The following is a 23996-nucleotide window of genomic DNA, read 5'->3' on the forward strand; positions in this document are numbered from 1 at the left end:
AGGCTGGCCCTTGCACGCCGCAAATTATATCCTGTGCCACACACGCAATTATGGAATTAAATATTTGCCGGAGGTGGGCGGGGTTGGAAGTCTGGATTTTTTTTTTTTTCGCCATCTCGAATTGCCTAAGAATGTAAACGGGCAGGGGAGGGGCCGAGCCGGAGATTCCCCTCCTCTCCTGCCCCGCGCGACCATATGTCCCCGTCCCCCACCCCCCGCAGCCCTCACCACGGGGTGCGCCCAGGGCAAGCCGACCTCCCGCCCACCCAAAGTGTTGCGAGGGACCGTCTGAGCTCGGAGCAGCCGCGCCAGCTGAGGAAGACCACGCATTATGGATGCTGCTTGCAAGTCACTCTCGCAGGCGCTGACTGGTCCTGGCAAATGAGGTAACGGCGGAGAGGGGGGAGGGAGGGGGTGCCCCCATCTCTCTCTCTCTTTCTCTCTCTCTCTAGGTCCCTGGAACGTTGCGGGGGGGGGCGGGCGGAGAGGGAGCGCGCAGGGAAAGGGAGGGGAAGGGAGGAGCACATCCTAATGCAGAGATGCTGCAGTGGCTCAGGGCGCGCACACATAACACAGGCAGGCAGGCAGGCAGGCAGCAGCACAAGGCGAAGGCTCACCTGCAGAAGGAGGGCAGGCGGCAGAGAGGAAGGTTGCTGCTTCTTCTGCTGCTGCTGCTGCATCGAGAGCTCCCGGGCTCTCCTCGCCCAGGCACGCCACACGCGCATACACATGCCGATCCAGTCACTCTCTCTGCCCAAGGTAGGAGGAGGGGGCGCGGGGTGTCCTTTTAGGCTCCCCTGACTCTGTTCCCAAGATTTGGGCTGCTCCGGAAGGTGCAAGCTAACTTTCAGTCTAGGGGGAGGGGAGCGAGAGAGAGATGGAGATCATGACATCAGTCGTTCAGCCACGCCGCCGCACCCGAGCAGGGCTGTCTAGTGATGGCAACGGGTTTGGCGTGGGCGCATGGCACGGGCATGGCACGGATGCCAGGGAAGGGGCTGCCGGTGCCGAGGGAGAGGTGCCCAAGAGCGTCGCCAATCAGCGACAAGGGAAGGGTTGGCGGCGGGATGGGGTGCGGTCCCTGTTGAAAACGTGTTTATCTGCGATGCTTTGCAAGGGGTGTCGGAAGAAGTGGTGGCAGGAGGGCCCAGGTTTTTTGACTGGCTTTTCTGAACCGGTGTGACCAAAGAAAGCGGTGTCGAAACGACCACCCACACCTGAACTGGAAGAGATCAGGGGAGGGAGCGAACCAATAGGATGGGATCAGTTTGAGTTTTCCTACAGCAAGAAGAGTCTGTCTCCTCATTAGGGCTCCAGAGAGAAGGGAGCTGGCTTCTACTCTGTGTGGGTGTTGTATTTTTCTCTCTCCAAGCCTATTAAGCCACTTTGGACACCCTGCTCCCTTCGTAGAGCAGTATGTACAGTAACTGTAGAAGAGGCTGTTGGGGTGGGGGGGTACTTGATGGGATGGCCTTCAGGTATCAGAACTGATAAGTGCCCAGACAGTCCCAATCTTTACTGATTTTGTATTTCATTCGGATCTGGAGCAAACCCAGACAACTTTTGTGACCCACCAGGCTGAATGGAGCTCCTTAGTTTTGTAAGGTAGCCCATCAAGCACTAGATCACTCACTTGGTTTTTCTTCCTGCCTGGAAGTTTACTAAGAGCCTTGTAAGGGAGGGGGGGAGGAAAGTTGTCAGGAACCTGGGAGGCTGCACTACTTGCCTTCATTTGACAAGATGGGTGACAAGTTGTGCAGGCCTGACCTATGCAAGTTTCAACTTCTTCGGCGTCAAGGCTGAATGAATGAGTTGCTAAAACGACAGTTTTAAATATGAGAGCTGTTTGCCCTTTCTCTCCAGAGCATCTCTGCTTGTGATTGCACCAGATCCATCCGGCATCATGTCCAACCATCTGCTAATGCTCCGACCCAGGCAATAAGATGCCATTCTAGCCTTTGCATTTCACAGCTTGTCTGTAAAGAGTGGGGCTGGGGCCAAACGCCTCTTCTCTACACCTGTTTGTGTGTGCTGTGCATTGACAGCCTGCCAACTGAGGCTAGTGCAACATGCTTTTGAGAAAGTGGGCTCTGCTGCTGTTTTCTGAAAAGCCTTCCTCCTCAGTAGGTGCCACTGGGTTGTTGTTTTTTGAAGCTGAGTGGGCGAGAGGCAGCTTGGAGGCTTGCAGCTTCAGCCATCACTTTCTGGATCAAATAACTGAAATGCTTGCATATTCTAGCATAGACCACACACTCCAGAGCTCCATGATCAGGCATTTGTTTGTGATGCACAATTTAAATAAAAACTTGTAAGGTCAGCATTTGGTTTATGCTTTTCAATTCAATAATAATCAGTAAACATATCATTGCCAAAGGAGCCATTTATTTGTCTAATTCCTCCTGGTAGGTGCTAAGGCTTTGATCCCAGAACCTGTGGCACCATGAAGGCAGCAACCTAACCCTCTAGTCCAGTAGAACGTGGTCTCACTTACACAGTCCACAAGACTGCAAAGCGTCGGGGCTTTATAACACCAGCCTCCTTCCTCTTTCCAAGCCAGGTCCTGCCTGCTTAGCTGCTAGCAGTTGGATCACTGTCCTTTACCCAGACCACATTTCACATAAACCCTTGTGGATTTAAACTGAACATATTTCTGCTCCCCATGCAGTCACTGGCCCATCTGGCTACAAGCAAAGCCACCTGGTCCATTTCTCTTTACTTATACACACACAGCTGTTAAGAAGGCTGCTCTAAATAAGTGGGGAAGGGGGCAGAGGATGAGAAAGCATGCTGAGACCAGCCTGAAGTATGAATTAACTTGAAAACAACACAGATGCTTGTGAAAATACATTGCATGGCTGACTGTGAAGGCGGCACTGATCGTATGGGAGCCCTGAACAGATAGCTACTATTGCTGTGATTGATTTGGCCAGTGATAGTTCAGCAGATTTGCAAGCAATCCAAAGTGTAAAGGAAGGTGACAGACTGGATGTCTGAATCTAGAAAGTCCAGCATCCTTTTGTTCATTCCATCTTGTCTCTTTCTGATCTAGCGACAGGCATGCAAGTGGCACATGGTCTATTTAGAACTGCCAACTTACTCCTGTATGTTTAGCAGGCAGATAAGAGGCAGTTCAGGAAGTGGATGTTTTCCTAGTGTGGTGATACAGTGTCAGGCAGGAGAAGCATCGCCTGCTGGTTGTCATTCTGTCACACAGCTGTTAAAAGCATAGGAGCCATGTCCCAAAATAAGCACTGGCAACACTAAGCTTCTTCTCCCATCTGCAGGATCAGAAGCACGTTTTCCCCATGAGTTTTTGACTGTGGGTCATCTGTTGTAAATGACTGGGGTTGGGAGGCAGGTATTTACATATGTATTACCCCGACTCCAACCCACTTCCCAAGTGTTATTTATTCTTCAGAAGAAATCCTGAAATATGCAACCCCTAAATATTGCCATGGTATGCTTCCTTTATTTTTATTTTTAAGGAAATAATCTCTGATGTAAAAACTAGATGAGAAGGGGAATTGAGTAGTGTGGCAAATTATTGCTTGAACTTCTCTTTTGCCTCTTGGGAGCATTATTAGGAGTCTAAACAAGAGGAGGTGAAAGTTAAACAAAAAGTAAGTGAGAAGCAACCTGTGACTTCCTGTGTCTTTCCTCTCTTTAGCTAAATCTGCTTAGCTGGTGGAGGTAAGTGAAGTGGGTGTAAGTTAGGGTGCCCATTTGTGCATCACCAAAGAAGAGAGAGCAAATCTGCATAAACTTTGCATGTGCTCATTTAATATACATAGATGCAAATTCAAAAATGATTTAAACAGAAACCAGTGTAGAGGGGAAGAATGTGACCAATTGATTTGAGTGCCTGGTCATCCTGCTCTGTTGTTTATGTGTTCACTGTTGATGGGAACTTTAAGGACCTTCTTCTCTATAAAATGGACTTGGACTGGACAGCCCTTCAAGTAGAGCAGGGGTGGAGACCCTGTGGTTACAACTTCTATCCTCCCTGACCACGGACAATGCTGGCTGGGGCTGAAGGGAGCTAGAGTTCAATGAGGGCTATGGGTTCCTCACCTCTAAAATACAGGGCATCTTTAAATAGTGGTCTGTCCTCTCTCAAATAAGACATATGACCACTGTGAGCAGCACTGCAGGAATGAGTCCTGACATAATTGAGTTTAGGATCGGGCTTAGAGGAAGATACTAGACAGGATCCTGGGGCAAAAATAACAGAAGCGCAGCAGGAAGTTGCTTGCAGAATATTGAGGGAGCCTAAACAACAATAGCATATAAGTGATGGCATTGGTAAAGAATGACCAAAAAAAGGCACTATGGATTTGTACATGCTCACTGTTAGAAAGCTGCTAGCATATGGATAGAACTAGCAATTGTCAGATACAGACTGCAAAACCTTTGTTCCTCATACTGTGATAAGAGTGCTTGTTTCACCTACCTTTCTTGGGATCTCTAGTAGCTGTTCTCCACTTGGAATGAAATGACCCTGCATGCTTTGTGGTTGCTGAGGAATGGCAGCTTTCTTCTCTTATTCAATAGGGGTTGGTGAGGTTTGTTCCACTGGTTTCATTAGCTAGGTATGAGTAGCCTTGGGTTTGTTCCGTAGAGGCAGGTGTGAAAGGTTGTTCAGATTGATGAGATATTATGTGGAGGGAGTACCTTCACTTATGTGGACTACAACTGAGAAAGGGAAGGAGGAAAGGGGGGTGTGCGCTTTATTTTTTTTAAAAAAAACCACGCCTGGTAGGATGATGCATAAATATGAATATATACACAAAAGGAAAAACGTTTATTTTTAATTTTTTTAAAATGCATAATTGGCTACAACCCTACGTTCAGGCCTCAGAAAGTCTGCAGAAAGCAGAGACTAGGAGTGGAAGAAAAGCAGATTTTAAAAGTCCTCTCATATTATTGAAGCTCTTGGGAGCCCACTAGATAGGGGCAAGCTGCTGAACCCATAGCGTTACCAAATGGTTAGAGAGCTTGATATCTTATTACAGCCCACAACTCCTCCATTGGTAATGGGTTCCCTTGAGGTGGTGCCCTTAAGAATGAGTGCTGAGAGAAAAATCATTGCCCTGGTCAACATTGAGCCAGCCATGTGCCATTTCACTTGCTTTCTGAGCTTCACTCTGTGTCCCATAGCAGAGACCTTTCCCTTATGCAGTTCTTGTTGCATGAAGGTAGATTAATGAAGGAAAGCCTCAGAGTGATGCAAGGGCCTCACGTATGTTTCAGGAACAAATGCTTCAGAACTAGGATATCTAAAAGGAGCTTCTTTGAGGCTTTTTGTTCCAGCATGGGAGCAGACAGGGGGCATTCAGCTAGCTCTCTAGCGGATACCGCTGTTGCTTGCTGCCTCATCCTAAGGTGTTTCCCTCGTTGACACTGATAAGGGAGACTTCTTTCCCAACAGTTCATACAGAGACGGTTGCTAGCTTCTCTAGGCATTGCAGGTTAAATGAAGAGGTGGCGGGGGGGGCGGGGAGGCTTTCTACATCAGCTCCCAGCCAGCCAAGCCAAAGAGGCCAAAGACTGGTGACTGTCCTGGGAGTTTAAGGCTGTCTAGTGGGGTGTTAAGAGAGCAAGTCCACATTCCCATAAATTCCATTTAAGCCTATCAAGGCCCTGTCCTCAGCAGTGTCCTTGCCAATTATGATAATCATGTTGAATCTTCACTATGAGAATCATAGAAACATAGAATTGTAGAGTTGGAAGGGACCCCAAGGGTCATCTAGTCCAAGGAGACTCATAATCTATTTCTCATTTGGCTTCTAGGTTCTAGCATTGTTTTTGTAGCCTTGTTTTGTATTAAAAACAGCATAGCCTTGTCATTGTAACTAAGGTTTAATGTTCTTCACCACACTATTTTGCTGTTCACTCTCGGTTTCCTTTACGTTTTGATTATTCCAAGTTAAGGGACACCAAAGACAGGCCTAAAATCCCTGTGTGTTTTTTTTAAATAATTTTTTATTATATATTTTCTTGGTTTACAAAAGTACATGCCTTGTCTCTTTTTTCAAGTTGTACAGTCTTTTCTACAGATCAGTCACATTTGTTATGGGACATTAGTGTTGAATACAGAATAAGGTCAGGAAGAAGAGGAGTGTGTGTGAGAGAGATGGTTTTGCTAAGCCATTGTTCTTCCCTTCCCTTGCCTGCCTCCGCCTTCCTTGCTCACACACCCACTCCAGGTCTGTGAACAATTCCACCCTCCTCTCCAATATATCACCAAGCACCATTGCTGATTTCCTTGAAGCACCCTGTTCAAAACACAGCTCCATTTACTGAGAATTTTGAAGGACTCTGGTTATGAATAATCCTTGGACTACATTTTCTGTAAGATTGTGCTTTTTGGTTTATGATTTCTGAGACAGGAATATTGTTTGTTGTGAACGATTTAGATGGGTTTTTAAGAGGAAAGATTTGATGCAAGCCTCCTTGAATGTTTACTTACTGCAAATAGGAAGTCAGAATATACATCTTTTAAGTGTAGTCCAAGCAGTGTTTCTTATCCAAGGAGACTACCGTCCTGTTGTGGCTTTATGATTCGTCTTTCCCCCAGCTCCTTGTCCCAGCTTTATAGGGCTGGAGCAGGGACAACACCAGTGCCTTGAAACTGGTCTATGTAGGCACTAAGAGAGTGTAGCATGCCATGTGTAAAACAGCCCACCCTCCTCTCAAGGCTGTAAGTAAGCACACAGTTGTACGTAAGCACACTTACATGGCAGTAAGCCCCATTGAGCATAGTGAGGCTTACTTCTGAGGAAGCATGCATAGGATTGTATTGTACGGCTGACTCACCTTCTGTAATGATTCCTGTTAAACAGGCTTCGCTTATAGGAGAAAATAGTGTTCCAGAGACAGCAGTTCATTAGGAGGACTTTCTGGAGAACTGCAATTGTGGCTCATTACTTCATAATGCTCCTTCCTGACTGGCAGATACTCCTTGCCCTATTGGCACAGAATATCCCTGACATTTCTTTTCTGGCTCCTTTCCTTAATTGATTTCTCTGGGTTTTGATATGCTGCGTTTTGATGCATTGCCTTCCATATTCTCCTAGTCATTGTTAGAGGATGACTAATTCCCTCCCCTCCCCCCTCTCTCCTACGCCATTAATTTTTGTGGTCTCTTCTCTGCTGTGTCTTCACTCTGTCCTTGTACTCATAAAAAGGTAAACAGAGACCTTAAGCAGATGAAGCCCTGGTTGGTCTCTGTCCCTGGTGGCTTATAGCCTTCGTATTTCTCTCTGTTCAAGTCAGGCATTCATCGCTGCTGGAGCTCAATGTCAGGGCAGATGTCTTGATCAGAAGATTTGACTGTAAAGTAGTTTGGAGGGTTTTCAGCCTTAATACTTGCTTGCTCCCCCCCCCCAAAAAAAAAATCATGGATGCTTTTCCCATTTCTTGCAATAGTCTCCCAATTGCAAGACAAGGCAATACAAAGTATATATATTTTGTTTTTTTTTTAGAGAAGAAAAGAAGTGTAGCATGCCCAGGAGTTTTACCCAGAAACTGTAGCAGAGCATTTCATTTCACATTTAATTTGTATACCGCCTTTCTATTTTACTATACCCAAGGTGGTTTAAAAGCTGAAGAAACAAAGAATGTACACCTTGTAACAATCTAATCCAATACAAAAATGTAGTGATAAAACAACTTTAAAATAAGCAACCAGTATCAATTAAAGTAATATTCAACAATCCATTAGAATAGTATAGAATATTAAATATCAGCATATCAAAATTAAACAGAAATCTTAACAATTACAATAAATAATTTCTAAATTATAATCAATAAAAGCAATGGCAAGTCAGAGTGCATAAAACAGTACAATACAAATTGAGAAGCAGAGTCTGGAGGGTGGGGTAAGGCAGGTGGAAAAGGCCTTGCCTGATGGACGGCTCTCCCCTCACAGTTCTTCCTCTAAGCACAGGGATGGAAAGGACTTTTCTAGCAGAAAGCTAAGCTGCAAACTCCTAAGACCCAGCTAGCTACAGTATATAAAGGCAGAGCTGAAGATCAAGTTATCTTTATGGAAAACAATTATGTGAAATCTAGCAAGTTTTGGAGCCCCAGATGCACAGAACTTATGTTTTGTTGATTTTGGCAAAAGTGGCAAGGGCCAAACTTTGTCATATTTCCACAAGTCCTTTAAATTTTGTGTGTAGCATTTCTTTGTACAACATTACAAGATTTCTATATCTTCATTTGTAGTATTAGCATTCTGGGAGGGTTACACAAATCTGTGCATGAGAGAGAGGTGGGGGGGGGGGAGAAGAGAATGACTCACTATTCCCACAGGCTCAGATGAAGGAAAAGGCGAGTTCTTAAAAAGTCTAATTGAACCTTAAAGCAGTGGGAACGCTCTTTTGTCCCACCCAATCTACTCCTGTCCTTCTTTCCCTTAGTCCTAACCATCCCTAAAATATCCATCTCTATTTTCTCAGTTCCGTAGTTAGCTCCTGGAAACACAATACAGTCAAAGCACATCCAACATACATTTAAAACATGTCACTTCCCCAAGGAATCATGGAAACTGTAGTTTGTCACTGGTGCTGGGAATTGTAGCTCTGTGGTGGGAAAACTACAGTTTCCAGGGACTTGGGGAACCATGTGATGGGAAGGTGTATTTAGTTGTCATGTATTGTCAGATGATTGGCAGGTGGGAGGCTGCACCCACATGTCATAGTTGGGCTGTGGGGTCTAGGAGACGGAAGCATCCAGTCCTCCGGCCAGAGCCAGCTCCTTACCCCTTGTGTGTCTGAAGGCTCTCTCTCATAGGTGAAATGTTCCCACCTGTTACCTTCCCTTCCCCCTCAGCTTCCAGACAGCACTTGTCCCATTGCAACCACAAATAAGAAACCGGAATCTGTTTCAACTTGGGCTTCAAGTTATCTGTTTCAAGTTATGCAATTTTTAATGCAGTTTTAATGTTTAGGGTGAGATAGAATCATTTTATTCTTTTGTTGTTCTTTTCTATTCTCATCCACGTTGAATATCCCCAAACAAAAAAAGGGAGAGGGATTTAAAAAATAAGTAAATATACGTGTTTTAATGTGGGTGTCCAGATACCGTTAGCATGCACTGGGATTGGGTACTCCATTGTCTCTTTCTCCAAACTCTAACCAAACCAGTTTTTGTAGTTCTTTATAAATCATGAACAGAATTTCCCACATTAGCGCCTAATTTTACTAGACCTTTCAATCCGAGTACTAGGTGGAAGTCTGAATGTTATGTGTCCTGCCGGTGAATGTTCTGTGAATATCATTCACCATTGTAAACAGCAAGACAGGGGAACTTTTTCTGAGACATTGTAGGGGAGAACCTAGGAATCTGTCTTATACCTTTGGATTAATAGTCCACCTATTGTTGGTACTGACTGGTAGCAGATTTCCAGGATTTTAGGCAAGAGTCTTTTTCTGCCCTACCTATAGATTTCAGGGAATGAATTGGGAATCTTCTGCATGCAAACCATTTGATCCACCACTGAGCCTTGCCCCTTCCCTCTATTATCTCCTGTGCTGGCATTTTTGACCCAGGTGGGATTAGAACCACCAACTTGCTCAAGGCAGGGATTTAGGAACATTTATTTCTGGTGTTCCCAGAAGCTGCTTCAGTTTTCAAGTTTCTGCCTAAAGTTCATCACAGCAGCACTGGAGATAGTTTCTGCATTCCCTGCTAAGGCTTGTATTGTTCAACACTTCAGCTCTCTAATCCTTCCATACTGGATTACCAAGACCACTCCTTTAAACTAAATATTAAATACCTCTGAAGCACCTCTTTTTATTTCATCTTAGATATCCTGTAGATATGTGGAAAGTATGTCAGCATTTGGCCTGAGATATCTAAAACACAGGATTTGTCAGTGTTATTTGGGTACACCTTCATATCAGAATAACTATCATCATCATCATCATCATCATCATCATCATTTATATCCCACTTCTTTCTCCAAGAAGCTCAAGGTTGTTTACATGGTTCTCTCACTCCACATTTAAGCCCAACAACAACCCTGTGAGGTAGACTAGGCTGGGAGGCACTGGCAGGTCCGTGGTCACCCAGGGAGCTTCCTGGCCAAGTGAGGATTTGAACCCTGGTCTCCCAGCTTCTAGTCGAACACAATAACTGCTACACTACACTGGCTCTCTTCTTATTTCATAGGAAAGATTACATGTAGGTCAATTTCTGAGAGATATCCTCAAGTCACAAAGCTCTGCTTTTGTCCCAAGTCCCAAAATGGGCGCTGATGATAATTTATCATGGTACTAACATATTCTCATGAAACATGGCTGACATAGTCCACATTTCTCACCCACCTCCACCTCATCTCCAAAATTATCCAAGTAGCCTTGCAAGGTTACTGTACCTCTCATACAAATCATAGCAAAACAGCAAGAATCGTACTACTGCAACAAAACACAACTCCACCCAACCAATCTAAACCTGTTTTTATATCCCTGAATCTGATAAGTTGATCCTTAAAAGTCAAGGTGATAATCCCTTAAAATCAGGTTTTAAAACTGAAAATTGAAAGTGTTCAAATTGTAAAACGAAGTCAAATTTGAATTATATTTCTTCCCACCTGATATTGAAGGGTTGGTGGTGTCAACAAATTCCTAGCCAGATGGCAATCCTGGCACATTAAGACTGCAGTCCTATGCACACTTGCCTGAGAGAATGTCCCCTGGCAATCAATGGGGAATGCTAAGCAGGCATAAATCAGAGTACACCAGGGGAAGTCAACATGGTGTCATCCAGATGTTTTGAACTACAGTTCCCATTAACCCCAGACAGCATGGCCAGTGGTCAGGGATGATGGGAGTAGTGATCCATACTATTTTGGGGGCACCAGGTTGGCTAGTTCTGCAAGATGTCTTTTCCTAAGCTCTTCTTTTTAAAGAAACCTTTTCACATTCTTCAATAAAGTTGATGCCTTATAGCTGTTGAGGAAGCCAGAAGCCAGGAGGCATCTATCAGTAGCTGAATTTGATCAGCAGTCAGTATCCATTAAGGAATTAAGAAATCAGTTACCTATAGTACGGAGTGAGCAACGCCAAAAATAAGTCATGGATGCATCTTGGAACTATTTTATGCGTCGAAAAACAACTATAATACATAGCCAAGGAGAGTTAACAAACAGCTTTAGGTTCTGCCATTCCAGCCAGAAAAACAGTCACCAGGAGCCTGCCAAATGACAGCAGCAAAGAACAGCTGAGGGTCTTGTGAAGAAAGGCAGTGTTGCTAGCATAACATTAAGCAAGGAGCACAGAAGCTACATCCCTTTTATTCCCAAATTCATTGTAGAGGCATCCTGCGCACTTATAAAATTAAGACCTTACACTCTTCAGATCCAACCCATCACACATCAGTCAATTATTCAGAATAACTCGGTGTCATGTGAATTTTATTAATATCAAAATTATTATCTCTCACTCACACACATGTCGTCCAGAGGGCAATCACTGTTGACTCTGCCAACATGTTGGCAAATCATCATGATGGTTCTATACAGAAACTAATGCCAAGGCCATCTCCTTGTGGATTTGCTAAAGCCAGAGCTGTCTCCCACAATGTCTAGTTCCTCAATACATTTAACAGCACAAGTCCTGTTGATTTTAATAGGACTAGCTTCCCATTACAGGAGGTGGGCTTGGACTTGGGGTGCTACACTTTACCATATTTACTGAGGAAAAACATAAGCTTGTTATCTGTTGGATAATCATAGTTTAGACATTAACCTGCAGGAGAGGCAAACTGCTTCCATATGGTGGCATTTCTGAAATTACCATTCCATATGGCACATTTTCAGTTAGGAGGCAATACTAGAAGCCTCACTTCCACCTATGCATCACAATGCAGAGAGGTATCTCAGTGTCCATCCTCATCCAGTCTGGAACTGATTCCCAATTCAACAAAGAAATCAGTGTGTGGAAGCAGCTTCCATATGTGTTATCCCTCTTGTTGAACTTGGGCAATAGTTACTGTAACATATCTATAGATGTGATAAGGGTTATGATGAATTATTAGGCTTGTAGTGATGTTTGCTAAAATAGCTTTGATATGTGGTTTAGATTAATCATTCTGATGACTTTGAAGACACTATATCTTTGGGCAACAGTGATGAGCACTGAAAGGAAAGCAATGTTGTCCCATGTTTCAGAGCTTGGATTGGCTTATGATTGATATTGGAATGCTTTCTTCAATAGTCAAATACACAGGGTGATACAACTAGGTTTTTTAAAAAAACAAATAAATAAATAGCTTTTGGAAATTGAAGAATGAGATTTTAAAACCACCATTGATTCTTTTAAGGCTTGCAGGATTGCCATCATTTTATTATCCCAGGTCTTGGGCTGTCCTTTATGGGAGAACTATTTCTTGACCTGTTTTGAACTGTCCTTCCTGGAGGCTTATCCACACTTCTCTTTGCCCTGCCACTTTCCCCTGGGAAAAGCTGCAGTTTAGCACTGAAACAGAGTAAACAGCAGCTGGGTTCTCTGTGGATTGCCATTTGCTCTGATTTATCACTAAAGAATAGGTTTTCCATGGGAATGCAGCTAGGCAAGGGTAAAACCACTCAGATCTGTGTCTGGAAAGCACAGGACAAGCAGAAGACAGCTCAGACCCAAGCTTTCTAAGCACAGGACAAGCAGGTGTCGACAAGCCCCTAGGTTTACTTGTTGGTTGTTTATTTGTGTGCTTACTCTACAGATTTGGCCGGATTTCAGTTTGCAGGCATCTAATCAAATTAATTTGCGAAAATTCAGACATGATTGACTAGGGTCAGTCAAATTTGCCAGTATGTAGAGTGGCTGTTGAAGAGGATCTTAATGATGCCAGGCTACTTCTAGCACTCGTTTGATTGTGAATTTGAGCTGGGAACTGAGCTCTTGCATTCTGCTACTGCATCGCCCCAGGCCCTTTCACATGAGTGAGAGGAAACCCAAGAAAGAGTTTTCCAGCCATGTGATCCTTTCTTTTGGGGGAGAGGGAGGGAGCAGAGAGGCTTTCACTTTCAGCAGCGGACATGCCTTGAAACTGCAGTCAAAGGGCAAATTTTCAAGGGTAATGCTCAGCACTTGCTCCACATACATTAGTGTTCTGTTGTGACCACATCCCATCATGTAGTTGAACAATGAATCAGTAAAGCCCAAACCCCCAGTCCTAGACCAGCCATTAATGAACATACCACAGCCCTACAGGGTATTGGCAGTAGCGAGCAAATAGAAAATGGTTGGGCTTATGCCATATACTCTCTACCGCATAAGATAACAAGTTGTGCTTTCACCTATGTAAAACAAATGTTCCAATTATAGTATTGCTAAAGGATATGAGTAACACATCTCTAACTCAGCAAAGAGTTGCGGTGCAAAACCTTTTGGGCTATTGTGTAAATTGTGAATAACAACGTAAGATAATAAAATATTTGTGCCTACAGGAGAATCCTGATTTGTTGCAATCAGAAGCTGGTGTTGTTTATCTCTGCTCACAAAAATCCTAACTGAAAAATTGTCATTTCTTAGATTTACATCCTGCCTTCCTCCAAGCAGTTCAAGGCAGCCTACACAGTTCCCTCCCTCCTTATTTTGGATCTCAAAACAACCCACTGAGGTAGGTTAGTGAGCAGAGAGTTAGTGAGCAGGGATTGGACACGGATCTCGCCAGTCCAACACTCAAACCACTACAGTACGCTGGTGCATAAAATACAATTTCATTTGTGCTTTAAGAGAAGCAGGTTTGGGAGTTGTCCAAGATTTTCAAGGAGGTTTCCATTTTGCCAGTTGTAGTAATCGGGTATTTTGCCTGAAACACTAAAACTGGCAGATTCCAGCAGCAGCTCTGGTTTGAGCCCTTTGAAATGTAAGGGACTTTGGAATCTGGGGCTTTGATCCATTTCTGGCAGTGTTCATCACCATCAGTTGCAAATAATAGTAGTTTATTATTAGTAAAGTAGCGGGCAAATGATTGGCTGTTACTATTTTGAGAATAAGGAAACAGAGATGGAAACGGCATCAATTATTTCATGGCCTTTACAAACAAGAGAGGTAGAATAGGAATCTGGTGCCTTTGTACTCTTTTGCAACATCTCTTTCTTGTTAGCAAATGAACTTTTGCATGGCACAAGCCCTTGTACCCCTTCTTCAACCACTTCAGCAGCATTGGAATAGCCCAGTTATTATGGGATGCTGCAGCTGCAGCAAAGGACAAGACTCCTGCCCAAGTCTTCTGCTGGTCCCCAGACTGGAGGGGTTTAAATGACACTCATCCACTCTGGTTTAATAGATTGCATAGCCATCATTGCTGGAGACAGCCTCACATCTCATCCTGTTAATACCCTCTCCCTGGTTGTAGGCTGGAGGCTGATGAAGGGAGGGAGGGGAGAAGCACGGTACTGCCAAGCCCTGTAGCCCTGCAGGGTGATGAGCGAGGGCTTTCCTCCTGCTTGTCAGAGCAAATCAGAAGAACTCAAAGTGGGTGCACGTGTGAACTTCGTGAGGAGCAAGGGAACGTGAGCAGAGATGCAGGGTGGTACTGATGAGAAAAGGCAAGGTGATAGGGAAAGCTGAGGGCTTGGCCTGACACAGGTGCGCTTGCCTCCCCAGGGAATGTTGAGCATGCATGTGTGTGAGCGACAGTGAAAGGCAGAGGAGAGATGCAGTCCTGGCTGTCTGGCAGAATGAGGAGGCATTGTTAGCTTTGGGGGTAAAAGAGCATTGGGATGTGATAAGAAGCGGTCCAGAAAAGTTAGCTGTGTTAGCGGCGGCGCTTTTGGGGATGAAAACACTCGCAATACAATGTTTAATGTTTGAAAGAGAAAAGTGTCGGAGCTCAAGTAGGCCTCGAAGCCACAAGCTCTGAAGAAGCATGACACATGCATGCATGCTTGCATGCACAAACATGCAGCCTGCTTGTGGTTACTCAGTGGTGTGAGGAAGGCGCACTTGCAGATGCTTAGAAGCCATCTCATCTTCACTCTTGCACTTCCTAATCCAGAGCTGAGCCTTGATCTTGCAAACGGCTTCTGGGAGTGAGGCCCATCTCACAGCACTGCTGTCACCTTTAAAGACCCATATTTATCATTCTGTGGGTCAGAAGTAGTTTTGTGTGTGCTAAAGGGAATAGAACTTAATACCATTACTACGGCTGCAACATTTAAACAGCACAATCCTATACTGAGGTAAATCTGGCTGGATTCATTCCCACCTAAGTGTACATAGGGATTGCAGTACCAGTTAGATTAATCAGTTAAAGCCTTCTTGATCAACTGAAAAGGTGTCCCCAATTAACTGGGTAATACATTTTTTAAAGTGCCTTATTTTTTAACTTAAAGATGTCTAGGAATTGCAACTGGCATGTGCCAAGCTGGAAAAGGTTTTTGAAGGGTGGGTGCCTCTTTTAAGATGGCGCCTGCTGCAGAAGTGTATACAAGCCCTGCCTGAAAACAAAGTCTGTTTTGAAATTCACAATCTTTATTCCACTTCCCCCTCCATTATTATTGTTATTGTCGCAAATATAACAGGAGGGGGGAAACAACAACGTTGTCAGCTGACTTTGATCCTGGCTTAAGTTATTATAGGCAGCCCATTTGTCCAAATAAGATGGGTAGTCATAAGATGGGTCATCATAAGATATCCATTCAAGCACAGAAAGGTCAGTGAGAGATTAAACTACTATGTAGTAGATAGTGGTGTTTATCCTCCCAGCTTTGAAATATAGCTTGTTCTCTGCAACTACAAAGGCTCACAGGGTCTGTCCACATTTATTGTCTCTCTGTTAGTCTCCAACCCACAGGATTATAAATGCATCGACACCTGCAAGTATCAAACATTTTTTCCAAAACGAAGTTACTGTAAAGAATTTTAATTTTTTTATCAGAAAGAACACACCGCAGGAAACTTCTAACGCTAATAGCCTGAGATTTCTTTGACTGAGTGACAACCCTAATTGGTACTAAAAGCTTCCTGGTTAGAGGATGCCTTGTAAAAGCCAGAACCAGAATTGTCAGGATTGCGTGAATTCTGTATTAAAAATAATAATAACCAACAGTCTGCCCCGTGTAGCTCAAATTCTGTATTTTATGCGGTGGCTTGTTTTACACAAAATAAATATGTTGGCTTGTAATTGTGAACCTGCTCTCTCCACCCTGCTCCTGTGCTTTAACAGCGGCATGGCAAATAGAAATGGAGCAACAGAAGCTTTGCCTGGCATATGGCATAGAGTGAAAATAGTTGTTTGATTTCTGTGTCATGCTGATATTAAAAATGAAAGGAGGAGAGCTAGAAAGATCCTGAATTTTTAATCTAATGCCAAGTTTTGGACTTGTTGTATGCTCGTGTTAGCCTTATAGTCAGGCATTAGCTTGGTAGCAATAGATGAGAAGGAATTACAGGCAGACAAGTGCAGGGAATTTAATGTAGCTAGTAAAGATTTTTTTTTCCAGGCTGGTAACTTTTGTGGACTGATTTACAAGGCAGGTTTCCACAGTCCTGTAAAGTACACATTGCCCCTGTTACACAATTGGTTGCTCTCTTTGGGAAAATCACTGTTCTTTGTTAATTGGAATATTTGTCCAGTTTAATATATGCAAGCAAAGAGTTTAATATAGTTTGCATTTAACATATGCAAGCCACTGTCAGAGAATGAACTTGAGCAAACAAAAAAGAAAGCCACTCACTGCATCCGCCAAAACAGATTTCAGGTCTAACCAACTAGCAATCCTCTTAAGCGGTCACAAACGTCTGAACGAACAAATCATTTTTTCTCTCAGGTTTCTTCGGAGTGGACATGATGAGCGAGCAGCCACAATATATTAATATGTGCTTTGTAAAAGACAAATTGTGCCAAGACAAATGGACTAACCAATGGTTTCAATTAAATGCATGTTTGTATTTATAGTGTTGACTTTAGCTAAAGTCTTGTGCGGTGTTCCTTTTAACTGGATAAGAAACCTAATTATATTGTAATAACCCATGGATAGTGAGAATGGATGTATGTTTTTGTTCTCTCAGAAAGCTACTCCTAATGTCTTTGATTAAGGCTTCTGTGAGGTTCAGAACAACCATGTTATTTCTTTCTTGTTTGGGGTGCTTAGAGAAGACATATTGAGCCTTGTAGACACATAACTTTTCCTGTGGTGGTATTTTTTATAATCACTCTCCCCCTCAAATCTTCATCACATTGACACTCAAACATGAGGTTGAGACCATTTCAGAGAAATTGGCCTGGTTTGCACAACATAGTAAGCCAAATTATGGCTTACTGGGACTACACAAATGTGTGGGCTCCCAGAAAGGAGCTCACTGCTGTTTTCTCGCCTCACTAATCATGAGCTGTAGCTTGTCATTAATTATAGTGAAGCAACCACCTTGGGCAATGAGGTGTTGGATGACCCAATGCTAGGGGACTGGGAGAGACAGCAGCAAGGTGTTGGATGACAGAGCGAGCTGAGTGTGGCCTGGCCTGCACCCCCTAAGCAGCTGCTGCCCTCAGGAGACTTTGTTCCATCACCCATGTTGAAGTAAGATTCAATAGTCTGTATGGGCAGCTTCTGGGTGTAAAGGAGGAGCAGGCACCATCTCATCCTTCAGGCAGCAAAATGTTCAGGTCCAGCTCTGCACACAATTACAGTGGTACCTCGGGTTAAGAACTTAATTCGTTCCAGAGGTCTGTTCTTAACCTGAAACTGTTCTTAACCTGAAGCACCACTTTAGCTAATGGGGCCTCCTGCTGCCGCCGTGCCGCCGGAGTACGATTTCTGTTCTCATCCTGAAGCAAAGTTCTTAACCTGAGGTAATATTTCTGGGTTAGCGGAGTCTCTAACCTGAAGCGTATGTAACCCGAGGTACCACTGTAGTCTCTTTATCACTCATTTACACCTTCCTTAAATGGGCCTGTGTCTAGTCTCTTTGGATGTTTTTAACAGGATCCTAAAGGATCATTTGTCATTTTATATTTTTATATGTACTGTGTTTTTTCTGATTATTCTGATACTTTGTTTTCTGTTTGCTCTTAGTCATTTTGGGTTCCCTCAGGAAGACAAAGTGGGATATAAGCCATTTAAAGTGGAAGGAAATGAAAATGGAATGGAAAAGTTGCATTTTTATCAGGATACCCTCTTAACAGCTGTGCTAGGGCTTGTCCTGCTAATGTACATAGAACTACAGAATAGCCCACAGCCATAACGTGTGATTTTTCTCCTCTATGATCATTTCCCAAAGTAGGCATCAGCTTGCTCAAAGAATCCTATCAGAGAGGAAAGCAGGAAGACCCAAAGGAACTGTAGGCATCTGTCTATAACATCAGTTCCTTGATAATGGATCCATCCTAGGTCCCGGGGGCATTTATGAGATAGCCAATCTGTCTTTGACTATTAGTAGATGTTCTTTCATGCAGCTTCCTGCACTATCCTAGTGGATAGGAGCATTTGCAGCAGGGCATCCATCAGCAGACTGTTTCACTGCCACCAAGTCAGCTCTGAAATGATATCCCAAGAAAAGAGGCAAATACCGGTCTTGCCCCTCTTTCTGAATTTAGGTCCTGGTTTATCTATCCATCTGTGGATGTAGTGCAGAATCTGGGGGCTTCTTTGTGCCTTTGTGTGAACATGGTAAACAGGCATTTGAAACTTTGTGTGTCTTATGGAGAACAGGTACCCTTATCAGAGAGCAAAGATTGACTTTGGTTCCCTTTTGAATGGATGCTTGACGGTGAAATCTAATATGTTGCTATGTAGTGTGTAAAACAGATCTAAGAAAACATCTTATCCAGACAGAATCTCCTACATGGAAGTTATTTTATGCAGGAAATTGTTTGAATCTCATGTGCAATTTGCAACCCATGGCAAATGTTTACATGGCCACATGTGATAAACTGCATGCAGGACTTGAGCTATTTATTTACTACATGAATAAGACTTCAGCTTCTGTGGAACATCCTCAAAACTGTTACTGGATCTGCCAATACAGGATAATCATGACAGTACACAACTAACACACCTTTTGCACAGAATATCATCATCTGCACTGTAGACTTTGCAGCCTAAAAGAGTATGGCAAAACCTTTTATTGAATTCCAGTCATATGGAGCTGGGAAAAGGATAAAGAAAAATTCTCTTTGAGCAGATATGTTGGCTTGTTTATCATTTCCAGCAAATTCCTCATTACCTTTACTAGATGAGTAACTGTAAGTGGTTTATGTGGCTGCTCAACCATAGAACTGCCTTCAAGGCAGCAGCCTCCATACCATGATCAGCTGAATTTGCAGAGAGAAGAATCTTATAATTGGCAGGCTGAAATAATGGACTATTGAATTTGGCCTGCAAAACGTTGGCAAAGAGACTGGCAAACAAAAAATAGACAAGATGCTAGATATTTTCAGGCAGCCTACTAGAAATGCAGGTACAGCTCTCCCCTGAAAATCTGCACTGGTATTGGAGAAATGAGTTGTTTTTAATGAGTTGTGTGGATAAAGGGAAATAGAAAATATTCTCAATCGGGTTTGCAAGATCAATATTTCAAAGATAGGGACACTTTTGTGGAAGTATGTGCTAATCAAGATGTGGGCTGTTTCGTGTGGCAAATTTATGAGTGAATTTTGTGTTGGTAAATTTATTTCTTTAGTACATATATCTCACTTTTTTCCCACCATGGCACTCACATTGGTATAGGTCACAGCTTTTCAAACTGTGTGTCCGTGACACATTAGTGTGTCGGCTACAGTGTGTAGGTGTGTTGTATGAACGCTCCCCACACTCCTCCCAGGGCTGGAAAGGGGACTAAAAAGTGTGTCGCCAACATGAAAAGTTTGGAAAGCTCTGGTATAGGTGGTGGTCTTGGGTGGTCTGCTATGCAGGCATGCCTAGATCAGACCTAGTCCTCGTTAGCTTCAGCATATTAGCCGAATCATGTGCCCTCAGGTGATATTCTAGAACCCATACCGGCATTGCTTAGGAAGTCTTAAGAAACAAAGAACAACCACAAAATCATTACAGTATTGATCATCTGCCATCTTGATTCAAAGTAGCATTCAGGTGTGTGTACACAGATGTAGATGAAAATTTACTCCTTGATCTCAGGAACCATGATGCAAAAATTGCTTTTGATGGGTTATATCCAGCAAATCCCTATTTCGAGTCAACCCAAAGAAATTAACGGTCCTAAATTAGTCACACCCTTCAATTTCAATGGGTCTGCTCTGACTAACATTGGATATAGCCCACTGTCTTTAGAGGTGTCTAAATGCATAGCGAAAAAAGAGCTTTTCGGATTGTGAAGTAGATATGCCACACCTTTTATCAAATATAATCAGCTTTCTTAGCACTGCTAGGTTCTGGTTGGCCCTTCCTGCCTTGGTTTTTTCCTTGGTTGAAAATATTTTTAAAAATAAAACTTAGGAAGCTTTAGGTAGTGACTGATGTATGGCTGTCTGAAAAGCCCAAGCTACTGTTAACAAACTGATGAAGATCAACGGTGCTGGAATCATCCGAAATGAGGAATGGTCATCCTGTTGCTAAAATAAGCATTCCCTCCATATAAGTGGTGCTTATGAGCCCAGCCTTACATTCACATGCACCAGAAACGTAGGTGTAAAAGAGGTCTTAAAATGAAGAAAGAAATGGTGGTTGAAATATCATTATGTGAGTCATAGAGCTCTGAGCACTATATAGTCATTTTGTACTTTTGGAAGTAATAGAAACTGAGTCTGAAGTCTGTAAATTCAGAGCAACAGTAGCTGGGGTTCAAATTGTAATAGTCACTCATGACCTACTGGAAGGCAGGGGGAAAAAAGACAGGAGAATTAACACACCCAAAATTATTGCAGTTCTACTGCTGTTATTTTATTATGTGATTGCCTATTCAGCCATTTATTCCCCTGACACTATAGTTTGTTTAGGCTAAATGCCCAGGGAGAGAAGGGACCAGATTCACTTTCATTTGAATACAGCATCTATATTTTATAAAGCAAGAAAATGGAGAGCTCAGTTATAATCAGCACAGCCTCCTCCTTACTCAACTCTGTCTGCACCCCCTGTGTCTTTGAGACAAATCTGCTCATTTGACTAACTAAATGTAGCTGGTTTTGTGCTGACTCTACCTGCTGAGCTGATACAGAGGAGAAAGAGAGAGAGCAATTTTGCATCATCCATCTTTTTAATAAGCAAACAAACAAATAAATAAATAAATAGTCTAGGGAGACATTTGATCCAAAACTGTATTCAGTAACCTCATAACTTTGGTATAATTTAGTTCTGCATCTAGCTCATGGCCTGGAACTTCACAACATGCACAAAACTGCAGTCCTTGGTTTTAAGGCAATTATCATGATTGGATTTTAGATGAAATCTGGATGCTTTTTGATTAAACAGGTTAGTGGATGAATCTTCGAAACAGCGTAGATGAAAGGATTTCTTGCCACGATGGCTGTGAGAGATGGAAGGGCTCAGGTGGCTGACTTTGCAAATCCCAGAGGACTTGTACCCAGTGATACTGTCTTTCTACTGTGTAAACCAAGCATGCTGAATTTGAAGTCTGGGAGCAGAAATTGTGAAGGCGGCTATGCCACATCTTTCATTCATGGCTCATTGTGTTGTCAATACTAGTTTATATACAGACCCTGTGAATTACTTAAATATACATGAATATGCATGTTATATATCTATTATACAATACAGAGTACTGCAACAATCAGGACTTCTTAAAAACTGATTTGTCCAAGGTTGTATGGCAAGCAGAATCCGTGTCCTACACTTGCCCTTTTGCTACCCTCTCTTCTGATTCCCCCTTCCAAATTTGCTTTTCTTAATATGGAAAGTGTTTTGCTTAGCTTTACTCTTGTGAGAGAAAAACAGCTGAGTGAAGAAGTGTTGTGCAGGTGGTGAACCTAGTCGCAAATAATGCAAGCCCAGCAAGCCGTCCTCACGTGGCAGAAATGTCATGAAAGGCCAAGTGAATAATGGTGCAAGAGGTGCAGACTTAGTGTTTTCCCATGAGATGCTATAAGAGTTGTTTATTTTCTTTTTCTTTATATATTTGCAAGCCATGTGTCTATAATTCAGATGTGGAATCCATATGGGTTGAAATGTACCTAAGTTCATAACAGCAGCTCACTTCCTCCTTCTGCCTTCATTAATAGCACTTACATGTGCATCACCAGAAAGACTCAAGGTATTTAATGTCATGTTAAAAATAACCTTTGGATTTTCAGATGATTTGGGTCAGCCTTTGTTTCTTATTTGAACTAGCAAAGAACCTCAGATTCCAAAAGGAATAGGGTATGTGTATCCTGCATTCTGGGCAATGATACTTGCCTGAATGAAGTGGCTTTGGAATCTGGTATTACTAGCATCGTACCTTCATTGTAGTGGCATATTTATGAAAAGTGTCAGGGCTCAGTATGCAAATGTTTAGGGGTCATTTGTGTTTGCTCTGTGGGAAGAAAAAGGGTACTCTGCTCTTGCTCAGAGGAACCTTGTTCTTATTACATAGCGTCCAGGGCTAACATGCATTGATGATATAGTACTTTAACTAGATCACACAAAGGATCTTCCATCAATATAGTCCTATGTGTTGGAAGGGAAGTGCATACTTTTTACCACTTTATGGTAGTAGGAATGCTCCATTGCCCAGGCAACTGGTGGGGAAATTAGAAATGTCATGTCCAAAAGGATTCTAGGTTCCTTTACTACTTGGAAACATTATCCCTTGTATCACCACAAGGCACTGGCGGAGGAAGAGGAGTGCGGGGGAGCGCACCGCCCCCGGCAGCATGATCCCAGTGGGGGGCCATTGTGGCTGCCCCCCCCACCCGCACTGGGCGCCACGCCCCCAGGACGCACACCACGTCCTCACAGGCAGCACACCATGCCCCCAGGATGCGCGCCAGCCGCACCCCCGCCTGCTCTCCGCTCCCCTGGTGCCGGAGCATGAAGCTCCGCCACTGCCACAAGGATCATATATCCCTGTTTACTTGGAAGTAAGTCTCAGTATGTTCAGTGGAGCTGAACTCCTTTGTAAGTGTTTTAAGAATGGCAGCCTTACTTGGCTCCAAAAATTGCCTGTTTCAATCATGTAAATGGAGGCAGCTGGAGCTACCCTCTCAAAAGGATTAGATAAGGAAAGTATGGGAGGTAATGAACAAACATTAATTTAGCATGTCAGCTGAGAGAGGCCAAAGATCCATCTAGACCGGAATCATTCATTTCAACTTGGTATTTATTCCAGGGCAACAATGACACACAAGAAAGGGTGGCAGGAGGACTCTCAAATAATACCAATGTCTTCACCTTTTGGTGACAGTTGGTAATATTTACACCTTGCGGTCTTTTGCTACTCATATTTTCTTGGTTATGTTGCTTGATTTTCATTCATCTTGATATAATATATGACTTGTTGTGTATCTTTGTGCCTCATCCTTGCCTCTAATGTTTTGTTGTCAGCAATTGATTGTTGGTTTTTTATCATTGATTTTAAACTTCTTCATCATTGTGCTAATGCTATATTACTTAGATGAAAAAGCATTGCCTCAATAAAAATAGTGGTTGCTTGCAAGAAGCAACACCAGCTCTGCCTCCAAAGTGTCCTAGCCAGGGGTGGCGCATCCCATTTTGTCACCTGAGGCACATTGGGAAAGTGCCGCTGCTGCGCCATCCCCACAGAAGCATCCCTTACCTAGTGCCTGCAAAGTGGCGCCAGTGGGTTCTGGCAAGATCTTGTGAGAAGCCAGAAAATGGCACCACTTCTCTCCCAGTGGTGGAAGTGGCGGGGCGACCAGATGGGTACCACCTCATGGGTTTTCACCACCTGAGGCAGCTGCCTCAGCCCTTCTCATGGGTGGGCTGTCCTGGCCCTTCCTGCGAAATGAAGAACTGAAACTCCCAGCTCTGTACTTCTACCAAAAGCTTTAATACTCAAATCAGATCAGTACATAAGGCAGACTACAGGTTACAAGGTTCAGTAGGGACATAAAAGGATAAATGGCTAAGA

General features: G+C 43.3%; 1 protein-coding gene across 4 annotated transcripts in view; it reads left to right on the top strand.

Annotated features, from left to right (window-relative positions):
• Window positions 1-130: 130 nt before the first annotated feature.
• The window catches only part of CNTN2 (contactin 2), a 66896-nt gene continuing 43030 nt past the window's right edge, over window positions 131-23996 (top strand). For 2 of the 4 annotated variants that reach the window (XM_083618195.1, XM_083618197.1), the window contains exon 1: window positions 131-386. The gene's annotated coding sequence lies outside the window, so the exon portion shown is untranslated. Of the gene's footprint in view, window positions 387-508; window positions 760-23996 lie in introns of those variants that run through there. The other 2 variants (XM_083618194.1, XM_083618196.1) reach the window with 2 other exon arrangements.

Source organism: Podarcis filfolensis, assembly GCF_964270895.1.
Source record: "Podarcis filfolensis genome assembly, chromosome: 6".
Taxonomy (NCBI): Eukaryota; Metazoa; Chordata; class Lepidosauria; order Squamata; family Lacertidae; genus Podarcis; species Podarcis filfolensis.